The sequence below is a fragment of the Triturus cristatus genome, chromosome 1_2 (assembly GCF_964204655.1).
Source record: "Triturus cristatus chromosome 1_2, aTriCri1.1, whole genome shotgun sequence".
In the NCBI taxonomy this organism is placed as follows: domain Eukaryota; kingdom Metazoa; phylum Chordata; class Amphibia; order Caudata; family Salamandridae; genus Triturus; species Triturus cristatus.
The window spans coordinates 589635994-589655407 of NC_140580.1; the positions used below are offsets into that span (position 1 = coordinate 589635994).

General features: G+C 45.9%; 1 protein-coding gene across 16 annotated transcripts in view; it reads right to left on the reverse strand.

The window, feature by feature from the left end:
* STN1 (STN1 subunit of CST complex) overlaps positions 1–19414 on the reverse strand; it is a 480640-nt gene that overhangs the window by 289751 nt on the left and 171475 nt on the right. Inside the window, exon 3 of one of the 16 annotated variants that reach the window (XM_085606895.1) lies at positions 351–463. The exons of 14 other annotated variants lie outside the window; for them this stretch is intronic. The gene's annotated coding sequence lies outside the window, so the exon portion shown is untranslated. Of the gene's footprint in view, positions 1–350; positions 464–19414 lie in introns of those variants that run through there. One more of the 16 variants, XM_085606842.1, reaches the window with a different exon arrangement.

Genomic DNA, 19414 nt, shown 5'->3' on the forward strand with positions numbered 1-19414 from the left:
CACAAGGCAGGGAAGCAGTTCCAAACAGCTTTCCCAGATCTGTAACTGGATGCTACCCATCTAGTATCAAGCATTTTCCCTATCTTCTGAAGCTGTACACATACCTCGCTGGCGGCCAGATTTAGCTCTCTCTGGTTTTTTGGTAACATGCTGTATGTGGCACACAATGAGTCCATGAAAATCTTAAAGTGATTGCCCCCTGCAACCTCATCAACTGTATCTGCCACAGCAAGTTCTAGTCTGTGAGCCAAACAGTGCCATGTCAGTACAAGATTTGGAAATTCTGATTTCAACAATGCTACTACTCCTCCTTTTTTACCAAACATTACTGCTGCTCCATCAGTACATACCGCAATCAAGGTATCATGAAGCAGATTTTTTGTGAGTCCAACTTTTTCAAAGTAGCTTAGGAGAGCAGGTGATAAGGCCTTGCGTCACGAAAATAAAATATTGAGCCTCTTATCTGCAACAAAAATTGAATAGTTTACTCCAGTGATCAACAATGTTTAATTGGAGTGCTATTTGTCAGGCAGGTGTTACTCTTCATTTTGTGCTGCTCCTGAAAGGATCTCTCATTGTACATATACAGGCCCCATCCCCTCTCCCGCACATATCCAGGCCCCCACCACCTCTCCAGCACAGACGCAGGCCCCCACCACCTCTACAGAACAGATGCAGGCCCCCACCACCCCTCCAGCACATGCACAGGCCCTCCCCACCTCTCCAGCACAGATGCAGGCCCCAACCACCTGTACAGTCCCTTTAATCCCCCCACTCCCGTGACTTTCTCCCAACTAAACAGTTTTTCTGCTTGACCTTTCAGGTGGAAAGCCGGGGCTATCAAGGGCAGCCAAGTATAAACATTTTACTACTATGCAATTTTAAATCCATGTTTCTCTTTTAAATTAAACCATTTTCCCCAACTTAACATGTGAGGAAAGCCTGAGCAGTAAAAACCGTAACAAATCAACCTCTTAGAAATGGGCTGTGCACCTAGGGCCTCATCTGTGGCCTTAGGAGCGTCAGTGCTGAGGATTAACCTTCCACATATTTCTTCCCTAAAGCATTCTGCTTTGGTATCTTATTCAGTTATTTTGTCAGGAAGGAATACGCCTCTTGCCCAGCCAACACCCTCCCATCCAGAAAATGCAGGTTGGCACGAGACTAAAAATTACTTAGATGTCACAAGCACGAACAGAAGCCCCCCCTCCCCGAACACAGGACTCTTGGAAGCATGAGGTTCTCACATATGCTTCAAGTACATCTGCCTCCTACGTCTACCTAACCATAAACAATGTGCAGCCACGGTTCTTAGTAATCCAGTACTTTTTGACTGTAAACACTGGTTAAAAAAATATCCATGTTAACCATTGTTCCCTAATAGTATAGAAAGGCTGTATTATTTTGTTTTTGTTTTTTAGAGTTTTATATAGCGCGAACTTGAACCGAATAGGTTATCAGAGCGCTTTACATAGCACCAGTTACGTTACATAAGGACACACATTCATTTTTGTTAGGCACGGGGAGATTAAGTGATTTGCCCAGAATCACAGGATGTTTTAGCGACATTACCGAGACTCGAACCCAGTTCCCCAGGTCCGAGGTCGAGCGCCCTAGCCGTTAGGCCAACACCTCTCCCCTTAAATCCTCCATCTGCATATCTCACATCATCCAACTATTCCCATAGGCATATATGAGACTGTCACTCCGTGTGGCTTACAAAGAGGCCACGGATTGGATGTGCATGCAGTCTGCACGCCTCTATGACCTACTGACACACTGAGAATCTCACACTGCATTCTGTCTCGGCTTCAACCAGCTCAACCTTGCCACATCATAAACACCGATCCCTAATTTAAACTCCGACGCCCACAGATCACTCAGTTCAAAGTATGCAGTACACAACAGTTGTGTGTTGCACGAAACAAAAACTACTTCCTGGTTGGGGGGGGGGGGCGACGACGACGACAATTCCTCTTAGGGAATGCAAGATGAAGTAACACGTGACTGCATGCATAAAGCACTCTCAACGGATACCATCTCTGGGTGATGAAGAGGGCTTGGAGTCAACAAATACTTGGACAGACTGTCAGAGGGCTATAATTAGCATTTATATAGTGCACAACCTGCCATAAACTGCACTTACCGAGAAAGGATGGGGCTCCACAGGTGAAAATGCTGAAGGTTGGGTTTTCGTGCTGGAGCAGGCTGCCTGGGGTCCTCTGCCTCTTCAGTTTTTCAGCATCCCACGCTGGCACCACCTCGACGTTGCTCCTGGATTTGTCCCGCGCTGCCACCACCTCGACGTTGCTCCTGGATTTGTCCCGCACTGGCACCACCACGACGTTGCTCCTGGTCCTGGATTTGTCCCGCGCTGGCACCACCACGACGTTGCTCTCCCGCCGGAAAAAGAGAAGAGAAGGGAAATCCCGAGAGAAAATGGCTCTCTTAAAGAATTTCCCTTCCTCCAACAAAGGTCACCTGGCATGACGTCATACCGTCGTGCCGTGGACGTCAGGCCATGACCACTGAGCTGATAGGTTCCCAACAAGTTCAGCAAAGTGGAGGATGGTGAAGGGAGACGGAGTCAGGTTACCTAACAGTGCAGCAACAGTGGGCAGAGTCTGAGCACCGGCAGTTTTTTTTTGGGCCCTCAAAACGGGTCCGAAAAAAAAAAAAAAAAAAGAACGGACTACCTTTAGTAGCCACGAAAATAGAGCCCGATAGAGACCCATTTCGAGGGCCCCAAAAAAAAACTGCCGGTGCTCAGACACGGACAGACCCGGCCCACTTAAAGCCCTGGCTGTGACAGTAACCCCAGCGGTGTTCTTATGACGGAAAGAGGTCAAGAGTTTGTCACCTCTAACGATGTAATGTCAGCTGTTAATAGGAAACACAGTTACGTATGCGTGGAGAGAGAGACGTATTGAAAGGGGAGATGACTGATGGGCCCCCTGCGCCGCTCGTCACCAGTATTGTAATTTATGACGCCGAGACGAAGTGTAGAAGAATGCGTCTTTATTCAATCATCCGCTCTCTGTCCAATGCCAGCATACCAACATTCTAAAGCGCGCTTCAGTGGATCATACCTAGGGACGGGGGAAATGGAATGTACCAAAATGAAAAGGAGATTACAACACCCACCATACCTATTGAAAGGTCGTTTTTCGTGTGTTTTACCACCACTTCACAAAAGAGAGAGTTTCCACCATATGTGCCAGAGTCTATTCACAGCACCTCCTGTAGCACGAATAACGACTCTATCTCTCTCATGTTAACATGAACAACCAATATTTGAGATGAGTAAAGGATTGGGCAAATAGAAGTACATCAGACAGTCGGCATATGTTTGATAAGCACAAGATCACTTCTATTAAAAAGACTAGCACCATTAAATGACGAAAGGTCAGTGGGTCAGAGATGTTGTTCATTTTTTCATTTTCATGATGCATCTATTAAATATTGACACCTTGTCTATTAGACCTTAAGGTGACACTACTGCCTGTGGGAACAGCATTTACACTGGTAGCAATAAAAAGTGTAAACATTCCTGTGACACTCATATATACTGTTTCTGACAATAGTGAGATGTTGTGCATTATGAGCTTGCTTCATTTGTCTGTTATTTAACTAGAACACTGGTGTTTTGTACGAGAAATGCTATTTTATTGTCAACATAAGAAGAATTGCTGTAAATATTTATTTTCCCTTTTATTTTTGTCTCCCCTAGGTTTGGGTTTTTAAGTACACAAACAATATATGTCCTATAGGCTAAGACGTCTTGACGACCTTACAATAGGTATGGTGGGTTTATAGGATGTCTTTCCCTGATTCCCACTTTCATAATTTCCACTCACGGTCCTGATAAAGCGCACAGAGATCCATTAGGGACCCACGTGTTGCGCGAAACATGTTGACCACCCTTCACCTTTAAACACGACACATTTTTCACAAGGGTTGAGAGCAGCGGGCACATACTTGTCCCTCCCTATATTTGTGTAAGGAGTGTCTCCAACTTCATTCATTTTTAACCTTACCTAGAGGAATCCTCATTAAAATTAGTCGGAGTACCGAAAGGTAATTTTATCCACACTTTCACTCACCCAACTGGCCCACACACCCACATGCACAAGTGCGGCATCTCCTAAAAAGAACTCCGCCAAAGAGCCCTCTTGAGGGGCCTGTGAGGTACTGCAGTGCCACCCCCACGAGGAGCACAGCCCGATGATGATGCTTTATACTCGCAAGGGTGTGCGAGGGCACAAGAACGAACAGGAGGATTCTCCCCACTCACATACGCTCAATCTCTTTCTGGAGACTATTATCCATCTCACTCACAACCATAGCAGGTTGCAGAGTGTTCGCTTTCATTCGTCTTTTAGGAACTGATACCATTCAGTGTAATTTACAAAAACACTGACACAACATTAGAAACTGTCCTGCCCGGTCTCCTAAATCCAGATGAATCTGGCTTAATCATGGGCCAATAAACACATGACTATCTGAAAAGAGGGATCCACATGATGGAAAGAAAAAAAAACCAAAGGAAATCAATTCCCACTGTCTCAGTGGACTCCTTGAAGGGTTATGACAGTGTGATTGGTGCTTCATATGCAAAGTAATGAGTAAAGCAGGCTTGGAACTAAGGTTCATCTCAATGGCACAGACAGGTTACTAGAATCCCATATCTAGAAATGGCTTAAATGATTACATCTCTAAAGCTTCACCACTTCAGAGAGGGACTCGACAGGACTCTCTCCTTCCCCTCTACCTTTCAGCCTCTGCATTCAACCGCTAACAATTTCTATGAGAAAAGAAGCAGGTATTAGGGGTATACGCTTGATCTGGAAACACACAAAATATCTCTCTATGAGGACAACATCTCCTGAATTTCTCCATCCCAGCCCTCTCAGTCCAAAATCTAATGTTGCATCTACAAAGTATTGCAAACGTGGCAGATGTAATAGTTAACAAAAGTAAATCTGAAATTTTCCATCCAACACTTGGGTGAGGGGCAGGTGGATACAGAAGGAAATACCTCTGTTTCGATGGGAAAACCAATGTATCAAGCTCTAAGGCTTTCACATTACCCCTAAAGTGGACGATTTGTTCACAGCAAAGTACCCAAGGTTTCGGACAGGGTTACGAAATTACCTTAGAACAAGATCTCCTCTACATATCTCATGGCTACTTGCTGGGCTGATTAGACTCTCCTCTTCCTTGTCTTTAAGATGAAGACAAAGTTGCCCTCTGAGGTATTTTCTTCCCCTGGAGGCCACTTGTTACAGCACTGGTTTTCAAAAGGCCCTCATCTTGTAGAAATTGCAGGAGCAGGATGTCTCACACTGACATGTTATGTACCTGTAAAATCTGTCATCTGAGTTTCACTAAGGCACACCATTGGATGAATTATTCCCTAACCTCATCCCTCCTCATCAGGCATGTACCAGCTAGTTCTTTCAGGCGGGTGTGGAAAATTTCCCCCAAGTAAGCCAAACTGCGAGCAGGTAAAAGGTCACTGAGGCATTATAATTATTAACAGATTTGTACAGCGCATAGCTGCCCCAGCAACGGGGCGTCCCAGTGCTACCCAAAAATACCCGTAAGTAGTGACAGCCCGGGAGGAGGAGAGAAAGTTACGCCGGGAAAAGCCAGGTCTTTATGGCTTTCCAAAAAGTTAGGTGATCTTGGAGCCCTCTAATAGCAGTCGGAAGGGAGTTCCAGAGTTTGGCTGCCAAGACTTTAAAAGAACGACCAACAGCTCTGGCTCTTAAAACTCTGGGGGTGCATGCCAACCCTTGGTCAGCTGACCGCAGGAGACGGCTCGGGACGTACGGTGTTAGCAACTCTGCTAGGACCGGGGGAGCTTGTTGAGTCAAGATTTTGTGAGCAACGCATAGTGTCTTGAACTGGATTCTTTTCTCTACCGGTAGCCAGTGTAGTTTAGGTAGAAACCTAGACACTGAACAAAGTTTCGGATAAAATTAAATATAGGGAATTGCCATAATCCAGTCTAGATAAGATTGTAGCCTGTAAAATAGTCTGCCGGACTTTAGGCTCGAAAAAGCCAAGAAGAGGTTTTAACCCTCTCAGGAGCCTGAAGCAGGTCCCTGCGACTACTTTGGATTGAGCGTCAAAAGAGAGACCTCTATCAATCCAAAAGCCCAGGTTCTTGACCGCCTCCTTCGGCAGGGGTGCTGGTTTTATTTGGTCTGGCCACCATTTTTCTGACCACATATCGCTGTCTCTTCCGAACAGCAGTATTTCTGACTTACTGGCATTTAGCTGCAAGCAGTTTGTTGTCAACCAATTAGCGATCGCCAGCATATCCTCCTTAAATTTGATAAGATTATTTTTACATTTCTTAGAAAAAGCGATGACTAATTGGGTGTCGTCGGCATAGGAGACCAACGACAGCCCTCTGCTTTTTGCCACCACTGCCAAGGGTTGTACATAGATGTTAAAGAGCACGGGGCTCAGTATCGATCCTTGTGGAACCCCATGTCTGATCGCCAACTCCTGGGAGTGGTAGGGAGGCACTGTGACCTGGAAAGTTCAGCCCTCTAAGAAGGAGCGAAACCAGGCCAAGGCCGAACCCCCAATCCCTATCTCCTGTAACATGCACAGTCATATTTCATGCAAGACAGTGTCAAAAGCGGCACTTAAATCCATAAGAATTAAGGCCGCAGAATTTCCATCATCTAAGCTACTACAAATTTCCTCCGTCACTGCACAGTACAGAGCCGACTCAGTACTGTGAAGGGCTCTGAAGCCATTTTGCGAGGAGTCCAGGATGGCATTTTCCTCTATAAACCTTATCAGAACAGTATTGACATGGGATTCAGTCGCCTTGGCTAAAAAAGGAAGCTAAGAAACGAGGCGATAATTACCTGGTTCAGATGGCTCTAACGATGCTTTCTTCAAAAGAGGTGTCACTTTAGCATGCTTCCAAGCTGATTGTATACACGCTGAGGTCAGAGATAGATTAATCAATTACCTGGCCACTGGTAAAATGGGGTTGCAAAATTGAGCTGGTCTCAAGGAATCAGCTAGAGAGCCTGATTTAATTTTCAAGCAGAGAGACTCAGTCTCAATAAGGGATAATTGGGGAAAGGAATACAGTGTTTTGTCCGTAGTGGGTCCCCTGTTCTTGTGGACTTCCCTCTGGTCGATATTAGTAGCGACCGGTGGAAAGCTTTTATACATTTTATCCACCTTATGTACAAAATACCCGGCCAATTCATCGCACTGATTATTAGAGGTGACAGGTGAGTCAGCTTTCAAGTTTGCACATTTCATAACTTTAAGTAGAGAGAAGATCGTTTTGGGGGAATTGCTGCTCTCCGACATTTTACCAGCGATATACTCCTGTCTGGCTCTCCGGACCAGCTTATGGTATGCTTTAATGCATTTGCGGTATTTATTTTTTGCTTCTGTATCATACACGCGCCTCCAGGCCCGCTCAAGTTTTTTCTTTGCGTTCATCAGGGATTCATTTAACCACGGGTTAGACTGTCCTCTTTTTTGTTTAAAGATAAATTTAGCAGGAATAAAGCTGTCCAGAGCTTGAGTCAGCCTGTCCTGGAAACGTGTATTAGCTGACTCTATGTTTGATGACAGCTGTGGGGTGTGGTTTGACAATAAATCATAGAATTTATTAACCTCTAATTTATGCCAAGGTCGTTTGGACACCAATAGTGGACGGTTCGGCGTTGGCAAACCTTGCCAGTAAAGGGAACAAGCATTGAAAATGCAATAGGCCTCGCCTTTAATTAAGTTAAAGCCATTTGCTTTGCTAATGGTATTGTATAGCAAAGCAAATGGCTTTAATTTAATGAAAGGCGAGACCTTTTTTTTAATTAAGAAGGCTAACCACAGTGAAAGGGAAGGTGGTACTTCTATCTGGTGGTGCTGCATCTCGAGAAGGCGACAGTGAGATAACTATGTAAGCAGCTATATAAGAGGTAACTGGAGGTTGGAAGTTATCCCGCAGTTGTTGTGCCACTTTGCATCTTCATTATACCAGCCTATAGCTATGCGCTGACCACGGTAGGGAACATAGTCCACCACTGGAGAATCGTGCAGGAAAAGACAATGGACAGGCCCGGTTATCAGAGACCAAACAGCGACCCCACACCCTCTGGTGATCCATTATCCTGCCTCATGGCGTAGCATCCAGAGGCATTTGTGAGCACCTGGCCCGCGCCACTACATCAAGGTTAAAATAGGGTTAGAGTCAAACATTAGCAAACTATACTACACCCCCAATGGTAATTAGCTGCCCTCCGTGGGAGGCATACCTCTCACCGTAGCCCCCCTTAACCTGACCCACAAGGAATGCAGCTGCCACCCCTGCGCGCCGCTGCTTGCTCCCAAGAGCAAAACGCTCTGGGAGTGAACCTTTGCTAAAGAGGTGGGACATGCGCCCGCCTTTAGCCATTTGCAGGCTATGAAAAATAAATGACACAGGCAACAACCAACCTAATGCGTGGGTGAAGTCCTAGCCAGACGGAGAATTTTGGAGTGCTCACAATAATCCACCCATAGAGCAGCGCGTGCGCACTGCTCTAGGCTATACCTAAAAAATGTGGAACTAGCAAGAAACATTATCCAATTAGAGGCAACGTTTTTTTTAAAGGACACTGCCAAAAGCCAATCAGAAGCTGGAGCTGGGCTGGAAGCTCACAGATTGAATACAGCATACCAAGAGACAGAGCATGTGCTGCTTAGGCTCGACCTAATAATCAATGAGGAGCGAGGACTAACAATGGGGATGCAGGAATAATAAACAACTATACACTGAAAAAACAACAAGCAACAATGAGGGTTAGGGATGGACGGGGTTGCAGTAATAATAAAAATAAGAAAGACAGGCTACACCAGCAGTATGGATAAATAAAAAACTTTAGGCCCAAAAATATCCCGCAAGAAAACATGAAGAGAGATGCACATGGGTGCTGTTCGCAGTTTTAACTGAACTAGCCTAAGTTTATAGCCGCGAAAAACAAACACATTATGGGACCAGACGCACCTGACTTGAAGCTAAAGGCAAAGGGAAGCATTTAAGCAACAGGGGTTTGTATTCGTGTCCTGAAAGACAGAACGCCCACAAAGTGGGCAAAGACGTCCTGTGTGCACAGTAAACAACTACTTGAAATCTTTCCACAACAATACACACCAAAAAATAGGGTACTTTCCTCAAATTATTAACCCCCAAGCACACAAGAGCATCTCGTTTGATGGCTGATGATTTTTAAAACAGTTTATAAGCAAGTGCAACACCAGAAGACAGTACGCCTCCTAAGAAAAGGATGTGACTTTTGTTTCTGCCCAAGCGCACAAACTCTCAAGCTTTCACTTTCTCCTTTTTAATGCATGTATGCTGCGGAGATGGGGGGGGGGGGGGGTGGGGGGAGGTGGTGGCACTGGTCCGGGTGCGGACAGGCGGCCTCCAGCTGTGCCCAGAGGTGGTCTTCGCAGTCCTGGGGAGTGCTGTTGCGGGGAGGCAGGCAGTTGGGGGGGATGAGGGAGGGGGCACCGGCCCTGGTCGGGGTGTGGGGGGTAAGCGTTTCGGGGCGCCATTACTACGGTTAGGTCCAACCCAGGCTTGTGAAAACACGTTCAAATTTACAATAAGGATCACAAGTTGCTTTTACTTGCGAATACAGGAATTGTTGTTTTTATTTATTTATTTAATTTTTATTATTAATTTATTGCTTAGAGTTTATGTATAGCGCGAATTCGACCCGAAGGTAAACTGGTAATTGGAGTGCTTTACATAATTAAGAGAGAAACCGTTACCCTAGTTACATACTGATAAGACATTAAGTACATGCAAATGCATTGCGGCCGTACACACAGAAGTATACTTACCCCTGATTTTGAAAACCCTCTCACTGCAAAATGCCAAGGAGGTGCCTCATGGCTGGTGCAGGGTTGCATCGGGGGCCGGTTGACGAGGCCCGGCGAAAATTTCGATCTCGGCGTGTGATCCTGGGCGCCATACGGATAATAGCACGATTCCGTTAAGGGGGAGCAATTTCGGAGGAGACTATTAAAGGTTAATTTGGACTTTGGGGGCTCTTTGGCATCTGCGGAGGTTGTCAATAATTGCAAAGAAGGGGTTGCATGCGCTAAATGATGGCGTTGTTTGACGGAGGCCCGATTTCCGAGGGTGGACTTGTGGATCGAGGCCCGGTTTGTTCTGTGCGGGGTGCCAATTGGGTCCCAATTTCGCTTTTGATGCCGACATCATGGTCGGATAGCATTGGTTGCGCCCAGGTTTGTAAGCTGCGGAGATGTGGGGGGGGAGGCGGCGGCACTGGTCCGGGTGCGGACAGGCGGCCTCCAGCTGTGCCCAGAGGTGGTCTTCGCAGTCCTGGGGAGTATTGTTGCGGGGAGGCAGGCAGTTGGGGGGGATGAGGGAGGGGGGCACCGGCTCTGGTCGGGGTGTGGGGGGAAGCGCTTGGGGGCGCCATTACTACAGTTAGGTCCAACCCAGGTTTTTGAAAACACGTTCAAATTTAGAAAAAGGAACACAAATTGCTTTTACTTGCGAATACAGGAATTGCTGGTTTTATTTATTTATTTAATTTTTATTATTAATTTATTGTTTAGAGTTTTTGTATAGCGCGAATTCGCCCCGAAGGTAAACTGGTAATCGGAGTGCTTTACATAATTGAGAGAGAAACCGTTACCTGAGTTACATACTGATAAGACATTAAGTACGCGCAAATGCATTGCGGCCGTACACACAGAAGTATAGTTAGCCCTGATTTTGAAAACCCTCTCACTGCAAAATGCCACAGAGGTGGTTCCTGGCTGGTGCAGGGATGCGTCGGGGGCTGGTAAACGAGGCCCGGCATAAATTTCGATCTCGGCGTGTGATCCTGGGCGCATTTGTGAGCAGTATAGAGGGAGAGGAATTCGGCCGGGAGTGACGCGGGGGAGGGGGGGCATGGGGGCGCTGCAAGGTCTGAGGCAAAGCAGCGCCGAGGTGCGCTGGGGGGAGGCGTAAGGATGGGCAGCAAAAGGTCAGGTTACGGGGTAAGGCGGGGAAGCAGGCCTCGCAGGGGGAGGGTTGTTGGCAGCGGCAGGCCACGCATGAAAGGTTTTCTGGTCTTTATGGGGCAATGTGTTTGAAACACATGGCCCCATAAAGATAAGAAAACCTTTTACCACAGACGTAAAGGAACCGAGCCAGTCCAACTGGGACGGCTCTAAAAGAGAAAAGTGTACGTCACTAGACACTCTTTTCCAATGGCTGGCCACCATTTAGCATAAACGGTGATGCCAGCCAATGGAAAAGAGGGGCGGGGCTTAAAGCCCACTACAGAAATCTCCTCTAAATCATTAAATCTCGCCAGCGAGACTGCGCATGTCTGCGCAGTTTTATGCCAGGCGAGACCTAAAAAGGGACAAGAAAATGGTCCGTCCAGGCCATGGGGATTGGAGGCTCAGTTTCTAAAGAGCCTAGGCTGGAAAATATGGGGTCCAACAAGTGACCTGCTGCATGTGTAGTATTAAAGACCCATTGTGCTAACTGACATGCCTCTAGATCGGCGAGAAAATTGGCAATGCCCGTCTTGCCGCTATCTTCTAGATGTAAGTTGAGGTCTCCTAAGATGGTAAAGTTTTCTGCCTTACTAGCAAGCAAAACAACTTTATTTACTAATTCTTCCCTAAAGACTTTAGATGACCCTGTGGTCGATAAATAAGCAGTCCAGAAACCGTAAGATTGTAGTTAAGGATGATTTTAAAGAGTGCGCTTTCGCACTCCGGGATGTTCTCCTTAATGAAACTGCAAGAATACAGCTCCTTGTGGATTAATGCAATCCCTGCACCTCTATTTCCGGTTCTGTTTCATAGTATAGCCTTGAGGGAGTGCAAGCCAAGATTCCGCAAGAGAATCCTGCATTAACCAGGTCTTGGTCAGGAGTAATACGTCCGGAGACTCTTCTGTTAATAGATCGAGAATCTCGGTATGATTTTTCGGCAAAGACCGACAGTTCAGGGTAAGGAACCTGAACTCTGAAGAGTTGGAGGGAGGTATGCCCGTCCCATATGGCCTAAATTGAAATGAACATTGTTTGCATTTGAAGGAGCCAACCGGTGGGGACCAAGCATACTTTATACAAGTGGAGCAATTAGTGTTGTATGACAAAAGCTCAGCGCGTGAGTAATGGCGTGTATCTTTAGCGGATCTTTAGGGTGTACCTTTAGCGTGAGTTGGGGCGGCCTCCTTGTCGCCAGTATTGTGTTGTAATCCTAGTCACCAATGTTGCGTTGCGCGTATGCACGACAGCAAGTATCCACACAGACTAAAGTATGTTAGTCCGCTTATATGGGTCATCTTTTTATTCAACTCCTTCCATAAGAACGTCAGGCTAAACTTATGTCCGGACACCCATGGGGGAAACTAGTAAGCTCCCACTCATGGGTGTCCCAGGTGTAACCGTCTCTCACAACCTGCAACACTACAGAGCTGTGTTGAGACCTTTACGTATTCAACATGAGCTCACAACGTGCCCCTGTAAATAGAAAGTGCATTTGTATCACCAATTCTTAGTAACTTTATGACACCTTGCTACTGTTGATCTTAGAGTTAAATGTTTTAGTGTCGAAAAAATGGTGCAACACACTTGGGTCTGGTATGCGCTAAATAAACCTACAAGTAAATAGGTAAATAAACATATGAATAATTAGACCATGTCTGTGCAAGAGGTATCATTTGCTGCAGGCTGCACATGGAGCTGGCTTTCACACTTTAATGTACCTAGTTTCCATCCAGGCCTCACAAGGGTCGTAGGTGTACCCACTGTGCAAGGTTATTTTGAAATTGTTTCATTCTTCCTGGTCCACAGTCCTTCTTCACCCCTGGACCCAAATACACTGAGGCAAGCACATTTAGGGATCATAACTGGCAGATGTCTACCTCATGTCAGAAAAATACTTGGTGAGTGGCCATGTAGAAGTACTCTAGCTGTGTTGCTGCTATTATTAGGCACTTTCAAATGCCTCACATTGCACAAGAGCAGTCATTCATTTTCTTTTAATGTCATAAACATGGCTGCTTTATTCCATTCACACGATCTTACACATGAATTCTTGAACTAACTAGAGCGGATGCGTAACTGAATGCTCAGACATAACTCCTGCCGTATGGCAAACACCTATCTAACCCTTGTAATGTAAGTGCAATCACACTTCTCAATAAGAGTGCAGCAAAACTTGTGACTGACACATCAAAGTAAGTGTGCCATGAGCAAAGGAATTCTCTTGTAATGCAAAAGTCCATAATTTCATCACGCGGATATTAGTGTACATTGACGTTTAAATAGATTATGGCTGGTTTCCGAGCACAATAAAGTAAACCACGAATAACACAACGGTTGGGTTTGTAGTACAAGTAGAAAAATTATTAACTTGTCATTTTATACTTGAACATGAATGGGCAGATGAGAGAGTACAAGTGAGCCATATAAAAATGTATGACAGGCCATAACATAACTGAAGTGCTTTAAAGCCTACCTAAATTTCAGCCAGGAAGGATATGGTGAATATGTTAGAGCAGCTGCTTGGTGACACAGACCAGCAAGAACACCAATCTACTCTGACCGTAGAGCCCCAAAAAGATTTAGAGAAGCAGAGCACAGTGCTTTGCATAGCCACATACAGAACTACCATCCCCTGAAGACACTTAGGTGACAACCCCTCAAGACATTTGAAGGTCATGCAAAGACTTATTCAATGGATTCAAAGCTTCCCTGGGAGTCAGTGCAAGGCTAATAACAAAGAGGTTGCAGAGTCATACCGGTTTGTGTGAACATCGAATAAGAATTCTGAGCTAGCTTTCTAGTACAAAAAATGTATGCTGAGGTCCCCATCCCGCATTATCCCGAGTCATAACCTCTTTTGGCAAAGATAGAAGTTAACCCAAAATGTGGTCAGTGAGTCGTACTATATGGGTCGAATAAGGCTTAGGACATCCACAAATCATGCTCTCCCTATAGATCTGAGGTCGCTGGTATTAACCAGTGGCGGTCATCGCACCTAGTAAATAAATTGTATTCATATAGTGATGAGCCTATAAATCTTCAGCATACAAGTCGAAAGAAATTTGACATATTCTTTTTTTTTGTCATCAGCCGCGTTAGTCTCTCTCTAGAAGCTTTTCCATCCTTCACAGTCAAATAAAACAAGATAGAGACCTATAAAACTAGTAAAGAAAGTATGAAAAAAGTCTACTGTCACCCACTTCTACTTCAGGCCCGGGTCATGAACATTAAACTATACTTAATGTTGTGTTCCTGCATCTGGCGTTTCATCCCCAAAAAGGCTTTGCGAAGATTTTGGACCTTTCTTGTGTAATCAAGGTAAATTTGGGTAAATTGGACTTCATAGCAAGAAGGGCTGTGAGCGCGTACATGATGAAGGATAGCATCTCTGTCTCTATAATTAAACAGTCCGGCAATGAGCGCCCTAGGAGATCTACCAGGAACTGGCGCAGGCCCCAGCACCTGATGAGCACGTTCGATCGTAAAGCATTTAGAGAAATGTTTAGGCTTTAGTGCGGTGGTAATCCAAACCTCAAGGAACAACTCTGCAGAGGGCCCCTCTGTTCACTCAGGAAATCCAAGAAAACATGAATTATTCCTCCGGGATTGCCCTTCGGCGTCCTCCAGGTAAATCCTCCATCTGTTACCTGCTAGACTACAGGTTCGCCACAGTCGCCAGTAATTCCTGAACATTTTTATGGAGCGTGACAACTTCCTCCTCCATACTTGTTACCCTCTCCACCACCTTACGAATGTCCAGTCTTAGATGGCTGATGTCCATGGGCATCATGCCCATTTTGGCTTTGAGAGCTGTCTGGAAGTCCTGTATGGCTTCTAGAATTTCAGCCGTGCCCTGGCTGTGGTCCGTCGCCTCCGAGTTCACCAAAGCATCCAGCTTCTGCTGGCCAGGTACAGAGGACAGGACAGTGTATTGAACTACTTTATTTGACTGCATTCCCTTGTGGGGTTTGTCCTGAACCATCTTGCAATCCATACAGAAGTACGACAGCACATCCGCAATATGCCGATTCTGTGCACAGGTGCACTGTCCAAAAATGCAGCTGAGATCCCACCACTCACACACCCTGCTCAGTCTTCAGTCACTAGGGATGCCACACCGCAGCCTGCTGTTGTCACAGCAGTCCAGCCACAAAAGCAGAGTGACCCTCAATGGTTCCCCGGAGGGGGTTCGCAGCAGTCACAAGGGGGCAGAGCAACCAGGCCCTATCCAGTTAGACCCTCAACAGTGAGATGGACGACCTCAACAACACCAACAGCCTCAGCGTTGACTGCGCCCAATGAGTTGCAAGGTTACCAGGGTCCACAGAACTCAGGGCCGGGAACAAACAGTCATGTCAGCAGTCCATATATCAGGGGGAGGGGAGACCGCTCAGGTCAACATCCCAGGCAGCAGCCCGCAGGGGCACACCGATATTTCAGGCCTCACAGGTTAGCAACATGACCTCCTCCCAGAAGGCTTCCACCGACAGGCAGAGCACAAGAAAGTGCAACAGAGTGACAATACAGCTACAGCCGCAGGCCCACAGCACTATTTCTGCCCTGCAGGGGTAGTGGCAGGGGCCTCAAGACTGTTCCTGAGGTGCTCATTCACCGCAATCGATCCCGGCAGAGCCCTGCCTTCTCAGCCTCTGCAGCATCACCGTCGCAGAGCTGCCATGTAATGTGTGTCCCAGGTGGCTGTCTCCACTTTTCAGGAAATGTCGAGCACTCTAATATACGGCAGTTCGGTAGTGGCAGCCACACCTTCCGCTCAGCCGTGGGATCTGCTCCACCCCAATGCGGCCACAGTTCCGCTCACAATCCCCCTGGGGAGCAGTACCGTACAGGCCCAGCAGCGCAGCAGGTCTCGTCGTCCCGGCCTCTGACCGAGGTGCTCCCCGCATTCACGGGCCACAGTTGCCCAAAAGGGACAGAAACAGACCCTGGACTCACGCCTCTATACATGAGAGATGATATGCATCGACTGCGTCAGGACGGGAGCTCTGCTAGAATGAGTCGTTGGCCACCTTGCGTGGCCATCCCCTCCCCCCCCAATTCAACAAATTCTTAGGCACCTTCAGGGCTGTACGTGGGGGAAAAAACTGGGGGTGCTCTAAAAGGGGCGGGGCAAATATCTTAAAGGGGTGTGGCCTATCCACGTAGGAGCATGGTCTAAATCAAGATAACTAGCGTTGTGTTAGGGCTGGGGCAGGATCACGCAGACTAGTTCCTCTCTCTGTGCTTCACTTGTTGCTGGATAACACTGCAGCCTTGACGCTCAGTGTGAAAGGTCAGAGCAGGGTCGTGCTGGAGAAATCTGCCTGTGGTCATCTCTCTCCTAATCATCCCACGATGTCAAGGCTGGCACCACGGTGACGTTGCTCCTCCGCTGCAAAAAGAGAAGGGAAATCCTGAGAGAATATGGCTCTCTTTAAAGGATTTCCCTTCCTCCTACAACATGGCTCACCTGGCGGACGGGAAGAGAGGAAAAGATAAGAGGTGCTATATGCACATTTATTGACATGTGCCTTACTGTAGGGGCAATCACTACAAGCAGGACTTTAAGTGGGCCAGGTCTGTCCGGGTCTGAGCACTGGCAATTATTTTCAGTAGTGAGCAAAATGAGCATGCGCACATTGATGTGCATGCTCTCACTGCAGTCCAAGAAAAAAAAAAGAAAACGGACGCATTCCATGAAGTAGTAAAGGCATAAGAAAAAAGTTGTTTCCTGATGGGAGTGGAAGGAAAGAAGTCATCTAATCAAAAGGATGGCAAAGAACCTTTGCTCCAAAGGAAGGGACTGACTCATGAACAGGATGTAAAGCCACTTTATAATGAACAAGCAAGATGGTGACAAGGAAGACAACCAATGGTAAGCAATGGGTTGGCCTCAAGCCCACACTTTTGTAATGTCCACAACAGGTTTTCGACAACAGACAACTAAAAACTGCCGGTAGGTTGAGATCGGAAAAATAGGTGTCAACATAGATTTAATCAATCAATCAATTATAGGTTCTGGCCATTCCAGAATCTCAAAACGTCAATGAATGGCCTGTTTCATTGGAACAGGTACCAACCCTAGTGGAACTCTTCCTGCATAGCTCAAGAAGGTTCCAATACAGCTCTTGCTTACTGGTGTGATGCTAAATACAGAGGTCTCAATGTGCCTGCGGCACTAATGCCGTCAGCATCTTTGGCTGCTCCTAGAACTCAAATTCGTTTCGATTTGGTGAGAAGAGAACATGACGGGATGTTCACATATTGTAGGAAAGCAAAGGTCAGCACAGGAGAGGGCTTTTCTAAACGTGATACAACTGGAGCGCAAATGACTGTGCCAGAAGTGCTTTGAATCCGTCCAGGTCACTGACAATGGATGAACAGTGTATGAATTTTTGAATGCGGTGCAGTCTGTTATTACGCCACTAGGGAAAGTTTCTCAGTCTAAAATGCAGCGTTGCTATGATCTTCAAATTGTTTGGTAAAATTAGCGCACTGCACTATGCTGATACAATCACAGCGTGGAATCAGTAGCTCATAAAGAGATCACCAAACAGCAGCTCATAGCAACTCAAATAGCAATGCAGGGCTTTGCGAGGCCCGAAAATAGAGCCTGATAGAGACCCTTTTCGAGGCCCCCTGAAAATAACTGCCGGTGCTCAGACCCGGCCCACTTAAAGCCCTGAGCACCTTCCAGTACAAAGAGCAGGGGAGGAAAGGGGAAAACTAAAATACTTTGCCTCATATCTGGAGATGAAATTCACAACCCTCATCCAGTGCTCCTGATCAGGAAAAAGCCCCAAATCCAAAGTATGTCTTGGAAACCCCCGCTATCCAAGGAAGGAAACCAGTCAAAGGATATTGTCCACAGTGTCAAAGATCACAGACAGATAGAAAAGAACGAGGAGTGAAAGCAATCCCTCATATGACAGTTAAATAAATCAAAGATAACAAGCATTGATGCATATACACAAAAGAATACAAAAAGTTATTATCATTAAAAAAGAACATTAAATGCAATTCAGTTTTTTTTTTGGTTGCCCTGGCTGGGGAAAAATGCAATAAAATTCTTTAAAAAAAATAAATGCAATTCAGTTTTAATCTAGGACAAACAAATATTTCTGCTTAATTTACCTTCAAATATACAACTACAAATAAATTTGAACTTCTTCAATACTGCAAAGTTGATGCTGAGTAAAATGGCTGCCAGAGGAAATACTGCAGCAGCTATCATCATTAGTGATTCCCTTCATCAACTATCATGAAGCCTTGACTGACATGGGGTCAACTTCAATTCAAGGGTAAGGTCAGCTGTATCCATGGTACTAGTAAAGAAATCTCAACTCTGTAGAAGCAGCCACACATTACATAAAGAGATAATGAAACTTTCTACCTCTACCAAAACCAAGCTGCACTAAGCAGAGGTTCTGAGAAGGCCTGAGAAATTGCATTGTACCAGGTACTGTCAGTGGCAGCAGATACCCTTCAAAGAACAGTGTTAGACTGTACATGAGTCCCTTGTACTAACAGGCCTCACAAGTCAAGACTTTGATCCAGAGCAAGAGAGAGAAAAACACCAAAAAGGGAAAGAAGGCAGGAGGAAGAGAAAGACAGAAAAACAATGACAAAGATTAAAAGAAAGATGAAAATTACATGCAAAAGTTAGATAAATAGGCCTTGAGCGTATAGTGGTGGATTAAATAGGCATAAGGTGCAATGAAGACTATGCAGCCTTGGTATTTAGTATTTAGCACCAGCTGTGGGCTTTCCGAGCAACACCTTGGGGCTCAGCTCTTATTCTTTTACAAATTGAGCATGGTCTGGATGTATACATCAAATTTAGGATTTTATGCTAATAGATGGTGGGCAGGCCACAAGCAGAGCAGGACCTCAGTGATCGCACATAATTTAGCTTCTGCCCCAAGCAAATGTAATCTTTGTTCACTACGAAACTGAGCAGACGTGTTGGCGCCCAACCCTTGATGCATTCGGATTGCATGTTTGCAGCTGGCAACACACCTTCACTCCTTTTGGGAACTAAGGACACTCCTGTAAATATGAATGGTGGTAAGGATGTGACTCCCTGACAAGTATGTACTCTCTGCAGTTGCCATTTCTATTGGTCTTCACTGAATTCAGGATTTTGTGAATTCTCATGAGCCCCTTCTAAAAGGTGTCTGAATAAAGATACAACCGTCATTCCCCTTCTTTCCTAAATTTTACGACTTACGATCGCTACACACAGAAGAGACGGTAGTGTACTTGACAACACCATATTGTCATGTTTTAATTTGTAATTACAAAGTTAGATGGGTCAGCGCTACAGTTTTTATATACGATTATGACAGAATAAACTTCAG